We start from the raw sequence: 4,616 nt of genomic DNA, 5'->3' as shown, positions 1-4,616 counted from the left end.
CAAAAAGCAGACTTTTTTTTTTTTTTTTTTGAGTCCTTCAGTTTCCCTAACCCCATGGCCTTGGTTAGATGCTTGTGGTCCTTCTAGTCTTTCTGGGCATTATGAGGTGTAAGCGAAGATATGGACTGTGCCACAAGTCTTGCTGGAGGACCCTCCGTGCCACTCCCACTCAACACTTGCTCCCTGCCAGGGTCCCTGGGTCCCTGCGCCGCGGATGTGTGGTGTTGCCTGGCCCGTGATGAGGGTTTGGGAGCAGGTGAACAGCCCAGCACAGAACTAGGACTTGAAGCCAGAGGCAGGAGCACCTGTGGTGGAGTATCAGGCCGAATGGATTTTTATTTTATTATTTTTTTAAATGTTTATTTATTTATTTTTGAGACAGAGAGAGACAGAGCATGAATGGGGGAGGGTCAGAGAGAGGGGGAGACACAGAATCCGAAGCAGGCTCCAGGCTCTGAGCTGTCAGCACAGAGCCCGACGCGGGGCTCGAACTCACGGACCATGAGATCATGACCTGAGCCGCAGTCGGACGCTTAACCGACCGAGCCACCCAGGCGCCCCCCGAATGGATTTTTAAAAACCAATTGTTCTTTGAGCACATGGGCCACTAGTTAAAAGTCGAAATGAGAATGTGGTGAGAAGCTTCTCTCCCTCCCTGTCCCGCTGGCCTCAAACTTCACCAGCTTCGTCTTCCTTCCAGAGCTGCTCCCCACATCTAAAGCAAAAATGAACGTGAGCTGGAACCCTGCCTTTTCTTATTTAAATGTTAGGCACCTGGTCTGCACCTGGCTTTTTTGTTTAACAATATTGTCTCGAAAATTGCTTCTATCTACATATAAATACTTCCCTCCTGGTTCTTTCCTTTTTATTTCTCTGGTCATTTCCAAGTAGTCTGTGGAAAAAGAATGTCTTTCCACAGAAACAGGAGTACTCAGATATAGCCAGAAATTGCAGGGTAGTTTTAGAATTCATTTACCCACCTACAAAATTCCAAGGATCCTAGGTGAAAGAATTCTGTATTCCTCTTTAGGTGGATTTGCTTTTCAAAAGGGGTCTCACGGGACTATTGTACCTTAACTCCAAAAATGACTACGTGGTAAATTTTGGGCAGGGCTAGGGGTGAGTTGCTTTTTGGGTAGAAGTCTACTTGTGGTGTCCCAAATCCAAGGGCTAGGGTTCAAGATCTCTGTCTATCCAGAGATTAACCTTGTCTTCCCAAGCCAACCATGGGGCTCTATATAATAAATGTCACTCTCCTACTGGCAGCCAACCAGCTCTCCTCCCCAGCTTCTCTCACCAGGTATGTCCGCAGGCCAGCAGCCACTGGCTGGGAACACCTCAGAACATGCTAAGAGGTCGAAGTGCTCCCTGGGGGTGGGCCTGGTGGATGGGCTGCCCTGTGTCCCTGCACTAAGAGCCGTTCCCGTTCCAAGTTTATCAGGGTTTACATGCCATTCTCTGAAATAAGCTTTGAGCTGAAGAATGGGTGCTTTCTCCCAACAAACCACACGTCCAGCAGGGGGCTTCTTCTCATAGACATCTGACCCTTTCATCACTTTGGGCCACTGAGATACACCAATAGATTCCAGGCCCACCCACTATACTTCTCATTCTAGTGTAGTTTCCTGCCAGACTCACCCAGCAGGAAAGAGAGACCATCCACACCTGCCAACGTAAGCATCTTGTGGGCCAAGCAGGCTTCTCGGCAAAATAGGAAGAGAGCATTCTGGTTTTTACATCGGTGCTTGGTGAGTTTGATTAGTGGGAGTCAGTCTTGCCAAAGGGATCCCCTCTGGCCCACAGAGCTAAGGGTTGCACTGCAGACCACAGTGATTTCCCCCAGAGTAAGTGCCCACTTTGCCCTCTTAGGCCAGTGAACCTGCTGCTTGGGGGCAGGGGCTCTTCCTGGTGGGCCTTTTAACTGGAAGCATGTTAGTCAGACTGAGGAAGTTGGTTCCAGTGTCTGTTCGCTCTGTGTGAAAGAAACTCAGTTGCAGAGATCATAGTGACCTTGGACGTACAGTGATCAGATAGAAAAATTAGCACAAATCCATCCTGACTGCTAACAAATGGTCAGGGTCAGCCGGTCCCCTTCCATCTGAAAAGTGGCACCACCGGTGTTTCTCCTTCCAGGTTGAACTTGGCATTGTTTGGGAGGAAGACTTTTTTCTGTATGCTCTTAGGTTCAGTTCTTGGGAACATGCAAATTAAACTGGCAAAACACATTTTTGCAAAAGAAGAGATATTTTGAAATGCATATACATACATGTGAGTTCACAGAAAAATGTAACTCAAGGAGGTGGTTAGAATTTGGGGCTTCTATACCATCCTCATAGGGGAAGGGGTGGGGGAGAAGGGCATTTACAGGAAAACAAATGGATTTTATTTATTTACTTATTTATTTATTTTGAGAGAGACGGAGCATGAGCAGGGGAGGGGCAGGATAGAGGGAGAGAGAGAGAATCCCAAGCAGGCTCTGCACGGTTGGTGCAGAGCCCGACGAGGGGGCTCAAACTCACCAAACCATGAGATCATGACCTGAGGTGAAGCCATGAGTCAGATGCTTAACCGACTGAGCCACCCAGGTGTCCCATCAAATGGCTTTTAGGAAAGATAAATAGGCCCTTGGGAAAATAGATAGGAAATATGGTAGTCTTGTGACAATACCTGCTTATGTGATTTCTTACTCCGAAGCAGATTTCTCTCCAGTGGAAAGAGCCCATCTCCTGAGGAGGAGACTGGTGACAGCTGAATCCTTCCAGGAGACTCTGCTTTTAGATACTGGGAGTACGGGAAAAACCACTCACAGTGAGAGATTCTGGATCCCTTCAGTATGAATGCTCCTCTTCTCCTTGTCCAAAGGCCAGGCTGGTTGGGGGTGCTCAGGGTCTAGGGGTTTGGTTCAGCATTCCTCAGACTGGCACGGGGAACTCAGCAAGGGCAGAAGGAGCGGGGTAGTCCCCCCAGCAGAGGCTGTGCAAGGGTGCAGGAAAGGGCCAAGTCACTATGGTTGGCGATCCAGGGCATGTGTAGGAGCACAGAGGGCCAGGGTCAAATCCTATGTCCTTGGGCAAGATTCTTAACTTCTCTGGGCTTCATTTTTCTACTTGGGTAAAAACCCTCACAGGACCACAGTAAGGCTAAGATTACTTAACGCATTTAAAGCACATGATACAGTGCCTGGCACAGAGCAAGTGTTCAGTTAATGCAGCCAACTTCCCTAGACGCTGGGGACCCGGCAGTGAGCAAAGCCGAGCCCCGCGCTCCTGGATCTTCCATTAAACAAAGGTGTACATGCCATCATCAGATGGCCGGGTACACCAGCAGAAAAGGAAGCAGGTGAGAGGCAGGGAGGGAGAGGTGGGGGCTGGTGTGGTCAGGGAAGGGACATCTGAGCAGAGACCAGAATGAGGTGGCCTCACCGGAATTAGGATGATGTCTCATTGCTGTTCCTCCTGCATGTTCCCTTAATCATTCCTTCTCTTGCCTGAGTTTCCACCAGCCAGTGAACCGGGACTAGGTCGGCTCCCATCTCAGCTGAGCACGTGGCCTCCTCTCCATGATCCTTTCTGGGGGTGGCGTCAGTGGAGCGCGCGCACATGGGGGCCCCAGGTTCCGAATGTGAGTTAGGGTGGTGGGTTTCTTCCATTCCTCTGTACCTCCCAATTCCACAGGGCCAGAAGACACGGGGGGGGGGGGTGCCCTCTCCAGGAGAAAAGCTTACACATTCCGCCCTCTACCTTGTCTGGAGGAGCAGTTGTGCTTGGGGAAACTGGCCAGCTGTATGGCTGCGGGGCGAGGCTGAGCTGCAAGAACCAGAATAGAAGGGCTAAATTTAAACCGTGTCTGGAGGCTTCAGGGAGCCCGCGGGCCTGTGGGCCCTGGGGTGGCTCCGTCCCACCTCCCTCCTCTCCTTCCACCTCCCCACTCCCTTCTGCCTCCTCCCCCTCCCCTTCTCCCTCTCCCCTCCCTCCACCCACCCTCTTTCCCCTCCCACCTCCTCCCCCTTCCTCCTCCCACCCACTTCCCTCCTCCCTCCTCCCTCCTCTCCTCCCTCTCAGAATGGAAACTGTTTCTTTCCTGGCTGCCGAGAGCCGGTTTCCTCCCAAGGAAATAATGTCTCACCGCAGCTGAGGCCTGCACTGCCCCCTGGAATTTCCCTGCAGGGGAGAAACACCCCGCTGGCAGAGCTGCTCTGAGCTGGGACACACCTAGAGCCTGCTTGTGCACCACCCAGAGGGGGACACGCCCAGAGACACACAGAGAAGTAAACAGAAACAGAAACAGGCTGGGAAAACCCTGGGGGGGGGGGGCGGTGAACCCTAGGATCAGGTTCTTGTCCCAACACTGTCTCCACCTCCCTGTGAGGCAGGAGCAAATCATCTCCTGTTCTGAACTTTTTTTTTTTTTTTTTACCTCCTTAATATTAAAATAGACCTCTTAAGAATCAAAATAGAACAGAACTCTAAAGGAATCAACCTAGAAAGTGCTTTGATTATTTCAAAGATGTCTCTTTCTTTGTTCAAAATATTTTTAAATCCCTTTTTTTTTTCTTTCTGAAAAATTCCTTTAAGGACCAGTTTTAGGCACTCATAGGTCTGCCTTGTTACTTTTCC

General features: G+C 50.4%; 1 long non-coding RNA gene across 1 annotated transcript; it reads right to left on the bottom strand.

The window, feature by feature from the left end:
* Nucleotides 1-485: 485 nt before the first annotated feature.
* Nucleotides 486-3,985, bottom strand: LOC123599619. The gene is made up of 4 exons (XR_006713229.1): nucleotides 3,423-3,985; nucleotides 2,808-2,973; nucleotides 1,639-2,212; nucleotides 486-715 (listed from the first exon to the last, which is right to left on the bottom strand). It is a non-coding gene; the product is annotated as an uncharacterized LOC123599619 (long non-coding RNA).
* Nucleotides 3,986-4,616: the final 631 nt, after the last annotated feature.

The sequence above is a fragment of the Leopardus geoffroyi genome, chromosome C1, assembly GCF_018350155.1.
Source record: "Leopardus geoffroyi isolate Oge1 chromosome C1, O.geoffroyi_Oge1_pat1.0, whole genome shotgun sequence".
In the NCBI taxonomy this organism is placed as follows: Eukaryota; Metazoa; Chordata; class Mammalia; order Carnivora; family Felidae; genus Leopardus; species Leopardus geoffroyi.
Note: the sequence above shows the minus strand (reverse complement) of the source record. Positions and strands in the feature narration are given on the sequence as shown.